Genomic DNA, 17,084 nt, shown 5'->3' with positions numbered 1-17,084 from the left:
TCTTCGGCTAGGTTTCGAACAACCATTGAATGCCTTCCCATACACACGTTTGCGTTATAATAGTTGATGACCGGAGGTTTCGGTTTTCGCTTAATTACGCTTCATAAACGAATAATTAAACCAATTCTCGGTCCTGAGCTGTGCTGTTTAGTTTAGCCGATTGCGCCAGGGTTGACATTTTATCTAAATTGGGCCGCTTTTAAGTTGAATCCGGTCAGTGGAGGAATAAAAATGTTAAATCTACACGTGATATCGATAAAACGATGATGCTGAGGAAACCGTTCACAGGAAAGGCCTTTTTTTAGATTAATCTGATCTAGTTAGCCGAATTATTCAAGTTGTGTCAAGGTTCAAACACCCTTAATGTAAAAAAACATCACTAAACAATGGTGAATCAAAACTCCATTGGCTAAATGGAAAAACAAAAATTAAAAAAATCAACTGCCTTTAGTTAAACATGTGTTGAGTCAATAAAGCTACCAGTTGGTATTGTTATCCGTGAGCACTCAAAAATTTGAAATCGGAGGGTAGAAGAAGATCCAATTCAATCAAATCTCTGCTGACGGCTGACTGGGAAAAGCACAAATTTGCATATCGGTCTTTCCCGATTCTCCGATTCAACTCTCCTGCTTGTTGCAGCCTGCCAGAATCGCGAACGCATAAATCATCAAGCAGGCGGCGATTTTCCTGCTCCTGTCTAGGATGCTACTTGTAGAGCAGAAGCGATTGGACGCAGCAATCTGCCAGGGCATCAATGCACCGGTTGCTTGGATTCATACCATATTTTGGTTTGGTACTGTCTGTTCTGTTCGATTCTCTTCCTCTCCTGATGGCCTCTTACTCTGTGCTTTGTGTGTGGCACTTGTAGAAATTGAAAAAGCCCGATAATGAAAATTTATATCCGGCTGTAATCGATACCGATTCTGGAGGCCACGGACTCAGTACCAAACTACAGTTATGCCCACCATCAAGTTGTGCGCGGTATCTTCTACTACGAAATACTCTATCGGTGCAAGTAATAGGGATGCAACAGTTCAATCGGAAAAATCAGTAGGACTTCTTTATAAAAAGGAAATATTTAAAAAAAATATCGAATAGAACAAAACTTCAAAATTTTAAATCCCACTTTTCACGAGCTATAGGGGTTTTTTGAAGAAAAAATTTTTTCCATAGAAATTTTCAACCTTTTGATGTTTGAGACACAGAAAAGGAACATTTGAAAACATTCAAAATCACAAAAATGACAAAAATGACAAAAATGACAAAAATGACAAAAATGACAAAAATGACAAAAATGACAAAAATGACAAAAATGACAAAAATGACAAAAATGACAAAAATGACAAAAATGACAAAAATGACAAAAATGACAAAAATGACAAAAATGACAAAAATGACAAAAATGACAAAAATGACAAAAATGACAAAAATGACAAAAATGACAAAAATGACAAAAATGACAAAAATGACAAAAATGACAAAAATGACAAAAATGACAAAAATGACAAAAATGACAAAAATGACAAAAATGACAAAAATGACAAAAATGACAAAAATGACAAAAATGACAAAAATGACAAAAATGACAAAAATGACAAAAATGACAAAAATGACAAAAATGACAAAAATGACAAAAATGACAAAAATGACAAAAATGACAAAAATGACAAAAATGACAAAAATGACAAAAATGACAAAAATGACAAAAATGACAAAAATGACAAAAATGACAAAAATGACAAAAATGACAAAAATGACAAAAATGACAAAAATGACAAAAATGACAAAAATGACAAAAATGACAAAAATGACAAAAATGACAAAAATGACAAAAATGACAAAAATGACAAAAATGACAAAAATGACAAAAATGACAAAAATGACAAAAATGACAAAAATGACAAAAATGACAAAAATGACAAAAATGACAAAAATGACAAAAATGACAAAAATGACAAAAATGACAAAAATGACAAAAATGACAAAAATGACAAAAATGACAAAAATGACAAAAATGACAAAAATGACAAAAATGACAAAAATGACAAAAATGACAAAAATGACAAAAATGACAAAAATGACAAAAATGACAAAAATGACAAAAATGACAAAAATGACAAAAATGACAAAAATGACAAAAATGACAAAAATGACAAAAATGACAAAAATGACAAAAATGACAAAAATGACAAAAATGACAAAAATGACAAAAATGACAAAAATGACAAAAATGACAAAAATGACAAAAATGACAAAAATGACAAAAATGACAAAAATGACAAAAATGACAAAAATGACAAAAATGACAAAAATGACAAAAATGACAAAAATGACAAAAATGACAAAAATGACAAAAATGACAAAAATGACAAAAATGACAAGAATGACAAAAATGACAAAAATGACAAAAATGACAAAAATGACAAAAATGACAAAAATGACAAAAATGACAAAAATGACAAAAATGACAAAAATGACAAAAATGACAAAAATGACAAAAATGACAAAAATGACAAAAATGACAAAAATGACAAAAATGACAAAAATGACAAAAATGACAAAAATGACAAAAATGACAAAAATGACAAAAATGACAAAAATGACAAAAATGACAAAAATGACAAAAATGACAAAAATGACAAAAATGACAAAAATGACAAAAATGACAAAAATGACAAAAATGACAAAAATGACAAAAATGACAAAAATGACAAAAATGACAAAAATGACAAAAATGACAAAAATGACAAAAATGACAAAAATGACAAAAATGACAAAAATGACAAAAATGACAAAAATGACAAAAATGACAAAAATGACAAAAATGACAAAAATGACAAAAATGACAAAAATGACAAAAATGACAAAAATGACAAAAATGACAAAAATGACAAAAATGACAAAAATGACAAAAATGACAAAAATAACAAAAATGACAAAAATGACAAAAATGACAAAAATGACAAAAATGACAAAAATGACAAAAATGACAAAAATGACAAAAATGACAAAAATGACAAAAATGACAAAAATGACAAAAATGACAAAAATGACAAAAATGACAAAAATGACAAAAATGACAAAAATGACAAAAATGACAAAAATGACAAAAATGACAAAAATGACAAAAATGACAAAAATGACAAAAATGACAAAAATGACAAAAATGACAAAAATGACAAAAATGACAAAAATGACAAAAATGACAAAAATGACAAAATGACAAAAATGACAAAAATGACAAAAATGACAAAAATGACAAAAATGACAAAAATGACAAAAATGACAAAAATGACAAAAATGACAAAAATGACAAAAATGACAAAAATGACAAAAATGACAAAAATGACAAAAATGACAAAAATGACAAAAATGACAAAAATGACAAAAATGACAAGAATGACAAGAATGACAAGAATGACAAAAATGACAAAAATGACAAAAATGACAAAAATGACAAAAATGACAAAAATGACAAAAATGACAAAAATGACAAAAATGACAAAAATGACAAAAATGACAAAAATGTCAAAAATGTCAAAAATGACAAAAATGACAAAAATGACAAAAATGACAAAAATGACAAAAATGACAAAAATGACAAAAATGACAAAAATGACAAAAATGACAAAAATGACAAAAATGACAAAAATGACAAAAATGACAAAAATGACAAAAATGACAAAAATGACAAAAATGACAAAAATTACAAAAATTACAAAAATTACAAAAATTACAAAAATTACAAAAATTACAAAAATTACAAAAATGACAAAAATGACAAAAATGACAAAAATGACAAAAATGACAAAAATGACAAAAATGACAAAAATGACAAAAATGACAAAAATGACAAAAATGACAAAAATGACAAAAATGACAAAAATGACAAAAATGACAAAAATGACAAAAATGACAAAAATGACAAAAATGACAAAAATGACAAAAATGACAAAAATGACAAAAATGACAAAAATGACAAAAATGACAAAAATGACAAAAATGACAAAAATGACAAAAATGACAAAAATGACAAAAATGACAAAAATGACAAAAATGACAAAAATGACAAAAATGACAAAAATGACAAAAATGACAAATATGACAAAAATGACAAAAATGACAAAAATGACAAAAATGACAAAAATGACAAAAATGACAAAAATGACAAAAATGACAAAAATGACAAAAATGACAAAAATGACAAAAATGACAAGAATGACAAGAATGACAAAAATGACAAAAATGACAAAAATGACAAAAATGACAAAAATGACAAAAATGACAAAAATGACAAAAATGACAAAAATGACAAAAATGACAAAAATGACAAAAATGACAAAAATGACAAAAATGACAAAAATGACAAAAATGACAAAAATGACAAAAATGACAAAAATGACAAAAATGACAAAAATGACAAAAATGACAAAAATGACAAAAATGACAAAAATGACAAAAATGACAAAAATGACAAAAATGACAAAAATGACAAAAATGACAAAAATGACAAAAATGACAAAAATGACAAAAATGACAAAAATGACAAAAATGACAAAAATGACAAAAATGACAAAAATGACAAAAATGACAAAAATGACAAAAATGACAAAAATGACAAAAATGACAAAAATGACAAAAATGACAAAAATGACAAAAATGACAAAAATGACAAAAATGACAAAAATGACAAAAATGACAAAAATGACAAAAATGACAAAAATGACAAAAATGACAAAAATGACAAAAATGACAAAAATGACAAAAATGACAAAAATGACAAAAATGACAAAAATGACAAAAATGACAAAAATGACAAAAATGACAAAAAATAACAAAAATGACATAAACGACAAAAATAAAAATAATGACAAAAAAAATTCATTGTTGCCTCAAATTTGAAATGTTTTACTTGAGCATCCCCAGATCGGTCCCGAACGTAGTTCATCACGTTATTATTTATGCAAATAATTTGCTTCCAAATCGAGAAGAGCCACTCTCATTTAGGGGTTCGTGCATTTTATGGTCCAACTTATGGCAAACTTCTGCTGCTGCTCTAGAAAATCGCAGTATTGAATTACGCTCCTCGGACTTTTCAGCCTTCCTTCCCCGGAAAAATGGGCAAAATCAAAGGGATGAGTCTTGGGTGGTGAGTGTTTTCCAATTTTGGAAATTTCCACCAAACTACTTATAGCTTCAGACAACAACATGGTTTCGCGCTCTTCTGGGAGATTTGTGGCGATGAGAGGGGTGTCGCGAGACGAGTTACAAAGTTGCATAATTTGCATAGAAAACCTATTAAAACCGGGAAAGGACTTCAAGTGCTAGGGAAATTTATACATATTTGAACGGTTCGAATCGGGTATAAATCATGTGACTTCAAACAAACAGCGCAATTAATTGTGTCTCTGGTGCTGTCAATTCGATATCTGGTACGATTTTGGTGAGTGCATTTGTTAAGTGATTGGATCCGAATGTTTTTGAAATTTTCTGAATCACAATCCTGTAATTCAAATGTTGAAGTAGAAACTATCACTAAATCATTTATTTATCACAACCAATCCTGTTTTTTCAATTTGATCAAGATATGAGAAAAAAAATCTCCACAAAAGCATGAAAAATGGTACAAAGCAATATTGCTTATTGCATCATTCCGAGGGATCCAGTCTCATATGCATAAAAATTCGATCACATATCGTCCGTAATAATCCAACTCCCAGCTTTTTCCTTTCACTCGATTCTCAGCCATGGGAAAACCAATTCTTACAAGCTCGTTTTTTAGCACAGCGACAATTTCGAATATTGCTTTCGCTATATCGCAAAATGCAAACCCCTTCATCGTTCTTCGGGTTCGGTCTTTCGACATTGACTTTGGAGCCATTTCTAATAAAATCTGAATACTGACTCATGGCAGCTTCCATACATTACATGTTTGCGCCATGCGATGACAGAATTTTTCCTTCGGAAAATTCACTCCGGCGACCGAATGATGATGAAATGAAAGTTCTCTTTAGTTCTTCCCAAATGGGGGCATAACTCATAGACGCTTTTCCTTGTCCTTTTTTTACGATCGAACCGAGATGAAATTCATTCATATCGTATTCAAATATCTGTCCTCCCAACTACTTTTTCCGTCCAACTCATCTCGTTTTCGTATGTTGGACCGATTTTTTGGTTGAATTGAGCCTTTCGAAGGAAAGAAAAGAAATGGAGCTGGGGTAGAGCTGCCCGCAAATTTGGTTATAGAGAGCCACCGAACTAATAAAACTTCTATGGAGAATTCAATTTTGGGAAGTGCAGCGGAACATTTATGCGATTTTCGTGCTTCCTTCGAGGACCCGACGAGTCAAGAATTATAGGTCGAATAAAAATGTTAATAATGAAAAAAGGAAAATAGCAAATCCTAATCCCCAATTCTCTTGGCTGTCAATACTATAAATCAATGCAAATGATTTGGAGTGGGGTTTGGTTATGATTTTTTTTTGTTTGGGGGGAAATTTTGGATAATAAAGTTTGACAGCACAAATGAGAGCGTGGAGATGGTCGTTGCATGTGAGCAGTTCTTCGAATACAAATTTAAACCAATTATGGTAATTATAATTTTATAGCCAAATTTATCCGAAAATATATTTGGAATTTTTCGCGAACATAGTATTGTAAGGATAAAAAGCTTTGATAGCGCATGAGATTCTAAAGAATCGCTTTGAAAGTTACCAGATGTGACGCAACAGTTTTGCTTGCCTAAATCTTGGGAAACAAGTATCGCAGTGCTAATGTTATTACACCACTACCATCGGTATGAAATTGCCTTTCCAGTCAATATATTTATTGCAAAAATCTCACGTTAATATACTCAAAATCCAGAACAAAGTTCAAATTATGTGCGAAAAAATCTGAGCAATTATAAATTGACAAAAAATTAAAAAAAAAACAACTACCTTTGAAAATTCTGCAAAAATTCTGTGTTTCATATTTTTTACAATCTAAAAATGCAAAAATGTGCCAAATTACGTCAACCTTTCATTTCTTTTTTAAAAATTTATCTGGTATGACTTAAATAATTTTGACGGTTAATCGATTGAAAAGTGCGGATTTTACTCCACTTTTTTGCATTATTGTTGTTACATCATCTAAAAAATGTGATATAAAAATCCTTATGTACAACGTATGGCTTCTCACTTCAGCTTTCTTGGACACTGACTGAAATTTTATGTGACCTATACTCTTGTTTCGATATTTTTTTTACTTTGAATAGCGGAAAATTTAAGTGTTGAAGGTGAATATTGTCTGAGAAACAAATTTGAGTTACGTCAAAAGGTTTCAAAAACTATAAATTTTGAAAAATCAGTTGAGACACAAAAGTTAAATAGCGGTTTTAGCGAGAAGTGTCAAATTGACACTCAAGGTCTGATCAGGAAGTTTTTTTCCGGGGCTTCCAGGGTGCGTCCATAAGAAAGGAATGATGCAAGCTAGAACGATAGTATAAAAACGAAAAAATGTTTGGATCATGTTATAATGTCCGAAATTTCAATTTATCTGACAAGAAATCAGGTGGGGTGTTGTAGTAGCAATAAGCTCTGCTTTTGATCTTAAGCTTATTGAAATAACTAAACATAAAGAGTTTAAGCAGGTGTTAGCAAAAGCTCAAACTTTCGAGGAAACAAATATTTTTGGATCGATCTACATTCTTCCAGAATATGCCAGTAAAGATTTTTTACAAAAATTTCTACTGAGCATTACAGAATTATTGAAAAGCTTCCAACCCGATTCCAAAATTCACCTGTATGGCGATTTTAATCAATCAAATCTGCTATATATACCTGATAAAGATAATGAAGCAATCCTCTTACCGATTTTCGGAGAAAATGAAACATTACAATTTCATTTCGACAATCTTGCTACCTTACGTCTTAATCAAATCAATCATGTGAAAAAAGGCCTGTAATTGCTCTCCTGATTTACTGTTTTCAAACTTCACTGATGATTTTTGTGTTTTGGAGGCTACTAATCCGATTTAGAAAAATGAGATCTTTCATATAGCTATCTAATTTTCAATTAAAGGCTCTGACAATAAAGGAATACCAGAATACGAATATGAGGAGACCCCTGACTTATTATATGCAAATTACACGATGATTAAAGTTAAATTACAATTAGTTAATTGGCAATCATCATTTCAAAGCGACAACGAAACTGTCAATCAGATAGGTATTTTTTACAAAACTCTTGGTAATATCTTGAGTGGATATGTCCCTATAAAAATAAAGCGACGAACGAATGGTAACAGAAATCCACCATGGTTTTCAAAAACGCTAAACCATCTTAGACATATAAAGCAGAAAGCGCATAAAAACTGGGAAAAGATACAATCGCTAGCTTATAGTTTAGAATATTAAGAAGCATGCAATCAACTAGCCATATGAGGCCCTTAGGATCAGAGTGGTGCAAATACCAAAATTATCAATTTTGAGTTGAATATACCCAACGATTCTTCATGTTTCAATGTACATGTGGTGCAAAACTCAGATTTTTTATAATTTTTTTTGATGCTCAAATTAAAAAAAAAATATATGAAAAATCGAGCACATTTACTATCTCTTGGGCACTTGCACCCCTCTGATCCTATGCGCTTCATATGTATTATTAACTTTTTCGAAGAATATAATAAGAAAACAGAGAAAAACATAAAATCCAACCCACTAAGTTTTTTCAAATATGTGAGTTAAAAATTTGAAAGTGATAACTTTCCATCTCGTATGCATTTGGACAGCTCTAACGGTAATAATTCCCAAAAAATATGTAACTTCTTTGCCATTTTTTCCAAAGCGTTTACATTAGTTTTTGGATGCTGATCGCGATACTGCGTTTTTAGATTATCCTTCCGATTCAACATCACTGTGATAGATTCAATCAACCTTGAGGAAATACACAAATCAATTTTCTCCCTAGATAGCTGCAAAGGACCCAGACCTGATGGAACTGCTCCATAACTTTTAAAAAATATTGTAAATGAACTAAGTACACCCTTGTTTCTTTTATCATACTCAACTCTGAAATCCGAAGTTTTTCCTAAAGTATGGAAAGCATCTTTTCTTGTAACCATTTTCAAGTCGGAGAAAAAATCTGACATTAGAAATTACCGGGTTTTTTTTAGTAGTAATCTTTTCGTGTATACCGAAAGTTTTTGAAGCAATTGTGTGTAAATGAAAAAATATATAATCAATTTAAAACACTCATAACTGAAAAGCAACATGGATTTGTTAAAGGACGATCTACAACGACTTTTTTTTTTTTTTAATATGTCTTTATTTGTACCAATTCATCATTACATTTATATTACATTATTACATTAAATTAGGTGTTCAGTTCAATGATGAACTGTCCAGAGCCCTATAGTTTATTAATCACTATAATTTATTTATTTGAATTAATTCTGCTGAGTGCAATCAAGTATTTTTATGTAGGAGAACATCCTGTAATGTTAAAAAATATTTTAAACTTACTACTAAAAACTAAAACTATCCTAAATTAAAACTAATTATAGAGAGAACGAATCTCTGCGATGGAAGACTGCATCGATTTGCCTCTGAAGTTGGAGATGATTTTGTTGGCCATCTCTTCGATAGATTCAATGCCTGCAATCCGATGAAGATCTTCGGTGCTGTGCCAAGGTGGAAGCCGCAAAATCATTTTCAGAACCTTGTTCTGAATCCTCTGGATGGCTTTCTTCCTCGTCGCGCAGCAGCTAGACCAAATCGGAACTGCATACATTATCGCTGGTCGGAAGACTTGCTTGTAAATAAGCATCTTATTCTTCAGGCAAAGTCGGGATTTCCTGTTGATGAGAGAATAAAGAGATTTAGTGCATTTATTACACTTAGATTGAATATCTTCAATGTGATTCTTAAAAGAAAGATTCCGATCAAGTGTGAGTCCCAAGTACTTCACGTGATCAGACCATTCTAAAGAAACCCCATTAAAAGTTATGGAATGATTTTCATTAGGTTTTAAAAATTGAGCTCTTGGCTTATGGGGAAATAAAATAAGTTGAGTTTTGGAAGCGTTAGGAGAAATTTTCCACATTTTCAAGTAATTCAAAAAGGAATTTAAATTTTGTTGCAATCTACTGCGTACCACCCGTAAATTTCGACCTTTGGCTGAAAGCAAAATATCATCAGCAAATAATCTTCTACCTTTTCCTTCTGGTACATCAGGAAGATCAGAAGTAAAAATATTGTATAAAATCGGCCCAAGTATACTGCCCTGAGGGACCCCAGCTCTAATGGGAGTCCTTCCAGAGCATGAATTTTGATAGCTTACTTGTAAGGTTCGGCTAGTCAAATAATTTTGAATAATTTTGGTGAGATATACAGGAAAATCAAATCGAGCTAATTTAGCTACTAAACCTTTGTGCCAAACACTGTCAAAAGCTTTTTCAATATCAAGAAGAGCAACACCAGTTGAATAACCTTCAGATTTGCTAGCGTTAATCATATTAGTTACACTCAAAAGTTGATGTGTAGTAGAATGTCCATGACGAAAACCAAATTGTTCATCAGGGAAAATAGAATTCTGATTAATGTGAATCATCATTCTATTCAAAATAACTCTCTCAAATAGTTTACTTAAAGAAGGGAGCAAACTAATTGGTCGATAACTTGAAGGCTCTGAAGCACTTTTTCCAGGTTTTAAAATTGGAGTTACTTTGGCGTTTTTCCATTTATTTGGAAAATAAGCCAAGTGAAAACATTTATTGAAGATTTTAACTAAAAAATTTAAAGTGCTTTCAGGCAACTTTTTAATAAGAATATAGAAAATCCCATCTTCCCCTGGGGCTTTCATATTTTTAAATTTTTTGCAAATCAATTTAAGTTCATCAATATTTGTCTCATAAGAACTTACAAATACATTTTGTTTAGAAAGAATATCATCAAATTCAAGGGAAATTTGAGCATCAATTGGACTTACAACGTTTAAATTAAAATCATGAGCAGACTCAAATTGTTGGGCTAATTTTTGAGCTTTTTCTGCATTCGTTAAAAGAAGTTTATCCCCGTCTTTCAAAGTAGGAATTGGCTTCTGGGGCTTTTTCAGAATTTTAGTTAATTTCCAAAAAGGCTTTGAGTAGGGTTTTATGTCCTTTACTGCTTTGGCAAAATTTTCATTACGAATGAAATTTAAACGACGTTTGATCTCTTTTTGAAGGTCGCAATAAATAAATTTCAAATAAGGATCTCTAGTACGTTGATATTGGCGTCGACGAATGTTTTTCAGTCGTATCAAAAACTGAAGATCATCATCAACTAAAGGTTGATTAAATTTATGTTTAACTTTAGGTATTGAAGCGGCTTTAGCATTGACTATTGAAGTTGTCAAATTTTCTACAGCCAAATCAATATCTTCTATTGAATTAAGTGGAACGTTTACATTCAAATTACGTTCAATAAAATTCCTATATCGCTCCCAGTCAGCTTTTTGAAAGTTAAAAGTTGATTTTAAAGGGTTTTCAATGGGACTTTGGGATAAAGAAAAAGTTACGGGAAGGTGGTCTGAATCGAGGTCCGCATGAGTAACTAATTGACTACAATGCTCGCCTAAATCCGTTAGAACCAAATCAATTGTGGAAGGATTTCTAATCGAAGAGAAACAAGTATGCCCATTAGGATATTCAACAGTATAATATCCAGCAGAGCAGTCATTAAATAAAATATTCCCATTAGAATTTGATGAAATATTATTCCAAGATCGGTGTTTTGCATTAAAGTCACCAATAATAAAAAATTTAGATTTATTTCTGGTGAGTTTTTGTAAATCTCCCTTTAAAAAATTTTTCTGTTCACCGCTACATTGAAAAGGCAAATATGCGGCAATAATTATAATTTTCCCCATAGACGTTTCTAATTCAATTCCAATTGTTTCTAAGACTTTTGTATTGAAAGAAGGAAGAAGTCTAAATTTGAGACGACTATTGATGACAATAGCTACACCCCCACCTTGTCGATCAAGTCGATCATTTCGCAAAATTTTAAAGAAAGCATTGCTTTTCAAGTTATTGTCTGGCTTTAAAAAAGTTTCAGTGATGGCAGCAATATGTATGTTTTGAGTTTTCAAAAATAAAAAGAATTCATCTTGGTTAGCCAGCAAAGATCTAGCATTCCAATTTATAATATTTAAACATCTATTTGGATCCATGAGGGAATCGTAAAGTCATAATAATTTTGTTAGCATAATTAAAAGAAGTTTGGAAAGCTTCAAACATTGAATTTGCTTTCAACATAAGTTGCATCATTTCCATTAAATTTTGATGCAAAAATTTTAATTTTTCCTCAGTAATCTCACCCAAATCAACAAAATTGTTAGGATCAGAAAATGAAGGAGAAGAACAAGTATTTGAATTTCGGGGATTTTCCCAAGCCTTCGCATGAACGTTGAGACTTGGTTTTTTCCCATTTTTATTAGTTAAACCTGAAGAGGGCAACCCATTTTCAACCACCTCTGAGAACGATAAACAACGAGTCTGGGGCGCAGATTCAGCACAGGTAACATTAAAATCACTTCGGGTATTACCCAGCCGTGATTCCAATGTAGGCCGAGGCTGACTGCGAACAGGCAGGTTGTTTGCCGGCCCGACGTATGAAGACGAAAAAGAGGAAGGAGGAGAAGAAACTTTTCTGGAAACTTTGGGATTTTTCCTAGAAGCAATAATTTTTGCCCTGATGGGACAGTCTAGCGAATTCGAGGAATGATTACCTGCGCAATTTGCACACTTGAAAAATTCTGTTTTTGGTTTATCACCACCATAAAGGCATTTAGATTTTTCATGATCGAATGAGCCGCAAAGCATGCATCTGGCATTCATTCTACAATTTTTAGTGCCGTGACAAAAAGCTTGACAACGACGACATTGCGTAATATTTTGAAGGAAATTGGTTGAAGATTTTCGAAAAGGTTCGAATTTGACTCGACAATGAAACATAAGACGAGCCTTTTCAAGAATTTGCAAATTATTAACTTGATCCTTTTTAAAATGGATCAAATAAAGCTCAGGAGCAAAACCAACACTACTGATATTATTCGTGTTGGTTCTTTTCCTCATTTGAATTACTTGAATTGGAGAAAAACCTAACAAAGAATTTAATTCAGATGTGATCTCATCCGGTGTCTGATCGCCGGTGAGACCACGAAGTACAACTTTAAATGGACGATCACTTCTAGTGTCGTACGTAAAAAATTGATGTTTTTTATTATTAAAATAATTTAAAATTTTTTGAAAATCATTAAAAGATTCCGCCAAAATACGAGCAGCTCCCCTTCGACCGATCTGAAAAGAAATCTTCACATCCTTGACGGAAGTGACGGTTTCTTTCCGAAAGGCATTGAAGTCAGGAATCGTGACCGTAATTGGTGGAACCTTTTCGTTTTTAAGAGTATAAGAAGAAGGAGGTTTCTTAGTACTCTTATCAGAATTAAATATGAATATTTCCTCATCACCGATGTTATGAAGGACATCGAATGAATTGGAAATTTCAACTTTTTTGGCAGATGGCCCTGGATTAGGTTCAGCAATCCGTTTTCTTCCGGCCCTTGAGCCGGCCGAAGACTTCCCCATGCTGGAAAGAAAAGAGAAAAATATGAATAAAAGAAAATGAAAATAATTTTAGCACTGAAAAGTGCTGATGGAAAAACAGGTAAGAAAAAAAATAAATAATTTAAAATGTTCCTGCAGGTACACAGCAACGATACGATGCTCCGGCGTACGTGTTGACGGCTCAACGGTACAGATGGAAGTGATCTACAACGACTTATTTTCCTGAATTTGTTTCTTATAATAAAGTCTGCTTCATTTAATATTGGAACAAATTCTTTTGCTCATTGTGGCGCTCCTAGTGGACGGATTTGGAAACTTTTTTCACCCACGTGTCGGGAAATTCATTACCTTTCACCATGTATTTATGTCATAACACCAAACGATAGCATTTTGTAAACAACCGCCATGGAAGCCGAACGGAGAGATCAAATTGTGCACAGTTTTCTTGAAAATCCATTGTTGTCGGCATCGAAGCTAGCTGAACAGCTTAAAATGCCCAGAAATACCGTATGGCGTGTTATCAAGCAGTACAAGGAAACATTGACGACGGCTCGGAAGCCGCATTCGAAGCGTCGGAGTGGAACTGTCGACCGGAAACTGCGTGGGAAAGTCATCAAGGCCGTCAAGAGGAATCCCAATCTTTCAGACCGCGATTTGGCCAATAAGTTCCAGGCCGCTCACAGTACGGTGCGACGAATTCGTCTCCGGGAAGGAATAAGGTCATTCCGAGCCAGCAAACAGCCAAATCGGACGCTGAAGCAGAACAATGTGGCCAGAATCCGTGCTCGAAAGCTGTACGACCAAGTGCTGACCAAGTTCGACGGATGTATTCTGATGGACGATGAGACCTACGTGAAGGCGGACTTTGGCAAATCCCAGGTCAAAAATTTTATTTGGCGACGGCTCGGGGGGATGTACCTGCAAAATTTAAGTTCGTGTTTGCGGATAAATTCGCCCGCAAGTACATGATTTGGCAGGGGATATGCAGTTGTGGACAGAAAACCAAAGTCTTTCTCACTGGCAACACAATGACATCAGAAGTCTACAAAAAAGAGTGCCTACAGAAACGGATTCTACCGTTTATTCGTGCCCACGACCGTCCAGTAATATTTTGGCCGGACCTCGCAAGCTGCCATTACAGCAAAACGGTTATGGAATGGTACGCAACGAACGGGGTCAGCGTAATACCGAAGGACCTCAACCCCCCAAACTGCCCCCAGTTCCGGCCGATAGAAAAATACTGGGCAATCATGAAGCGGAGGCTTAAGGCAAAGGGAAAACTTGTTAGGAACATGACTCAAATGAAGAACTGGTGGAATCAAATCGCCAAAACGGTGGACGAAAAGGGTGTGCGCCGCCTAATGTGCCGTATTACGGGAAAAGTACGAGAATTTCTTCGAAACAGCAATGAATAATTTTTTTATTTTTTTTTTTATGAAAGAGTAAAGAAAATGCTACATTTGTATGAAAAACAAATTATGAATTCGTTAATAAATGACTGAACTACACGCAATTGTTTGTGTTCCAATATTAAATGAAGCAGACTTTAGTTTTGAGAGCTGACAAATAACCACCTGGTTGAAAAGGCTTGCGATTTAGACTGAAATACAATTAAAATCCTTAAGATTATCAGTGGCTTTGATTGCAAAGTGCTTTACCACGAGATGTATCATCCATGGTTAGTAATAATCTCTTTCAAATAATAAAAGCATAAATATTTACCCTACAAATATGCTTACGAATATAGAACACGAGGAGATTGAATTTGGCACGTTAGGCAATTATTAGCTCAAGACTGAAAATTCAAAATAAAGAAACTGTGGGTATACTAACTTAAAAATGCCTACCTAAATACTTACCTAAATACTTACCTGATACAACTAAAATAAATTGCATCAAATGCAAAAACTTGCAAGTTAGTTTGATGAATATATCAAACATAACCTCAAAGAAGTCAGAATTATCAATCAGTTCAAAATACCTTCTCCGCTGTGTAGAATAGACACAATCATTGTAAGTTTTAAAAATCTTAAAGAAAGAAGGAAACTAAATTTCTAAATTTAAACTAGGTTGATTGTAAGGCAGTTTGGAGAAGAAGATCAAGTGAAGATTTAATCCTGTCAGTAAAAGCCTAAGTAGAGAAGGTAACTTTGTTAGTAATCTTAGTCTTAACAAATATTTTATGCATTCTTTAAGATTTTATACACTTTCAGTTGAGCTGATACATACTGCTAATAAAAATAGAAATCGTCTCTAATAGATCCGAAATTACCGGAACAATGTTGATTTTTCAGTACAAAATATTCAATTTTCCCATACAAACATAAATGTACAAACTATAACTAATATCAACGTTACCTAAACATTCTGCAAAAAATCATTGATGAGTTTTGAACCAAAACAAAGATTTAAGACTCCAGGGTTTGAGAAATTCAAAATGACCCCGAATCGACTCAGTCTAATGTACAAGCTAGTTCCTTGGTACTCATGTTGTTGCCATAACATACCAATCGAAGTTTTTTACTCTCGAAACTACTCAAAATAGCTAAATTTTTTCTTGTGCGCGAGCGTCTACGTAAAATTAAAAAAAATGAATTGAACAAATGATTGTTTATTTTTTTACATTGCATTAGCTATCAATGTTTTAACAGATCATTGAGTACCAAATGTCGGTAATCTTTTACCGAAAAATTCTAGTTCTACTGACAACCTCCAGTTGTCAAAAATACAACTACCGAGCTCCGTATGATGATAATCAAATAAAGAAAAATCTTCGAACTCGTCTATTCCTGTTTTACTGCTGTAAGTTCGCCACAAATATTGATCACCTCAACCATCAACCGGTTGCTTCAACCACTTTGAAATTGATCCTACCAAAGGGGATTAAACCAAATTTACACATCAAGGATTCGGTTTCACTGCCAATCGAGTAGGTATGTTTATTGATGAGGAGTACTGAAGAGGTCCTGTCACTCGGTGAAAGTCTTCCCTCTTTGTTGCAAATTCACCACCAGATCAAATCCCAGCATCCCTCGAGCGAGTTGCACCCTATTAGGCAGGCATCATTTGCATCATTAGATTTCAGCACGAAACCATCAATACCTTGACTCTAGTTAGTTTTCAGCTAGACTATGGAGGGTTGCAAAATCTCAAAGCTTACTTGTTTATTTTCTTTATTCCCAATAAATCCTATCCTCGGTCGACTTTGATTGAGGACGAGTGCAAATCAACAACAAGGCACCGCCAACTGGGATGCAGTCCTCAATGTTCTCTACAACAAAAGGGATAATACCTCGATGGTGTCAATACTCTTCAAATAATTGATACCCGGGTCGTTTTGTGCTGTTGTTTGCCATCCAACTTCCGGATTTCTGTTCGATGGTTCGTTCGAGGATGGAAAGGGTCGATCACTGCCATTGTTTTTTGCCTGGCTCCAAGTGAAAGATGAACACAGTGGATAACAACTAGGAGGACTATGTCGAGTGAAATGAAGAAG

Source organism: Uranotaenia lowii, chromosome 3, assembly GCF_029784155.1.
Source record: "Uranotaenia lowii strain MFRU-FL chromosome 3, ASM2978415v1, whole genome shotgun sequence".
NCBI lineage: Eukaryota > Metazoa > Arthropoda > Insecta > Diptera > Culicidae > Uranotaenia > Uranotaenia lowii.
Note: the sequence above shows the minus strand (reverse complement) of the source record.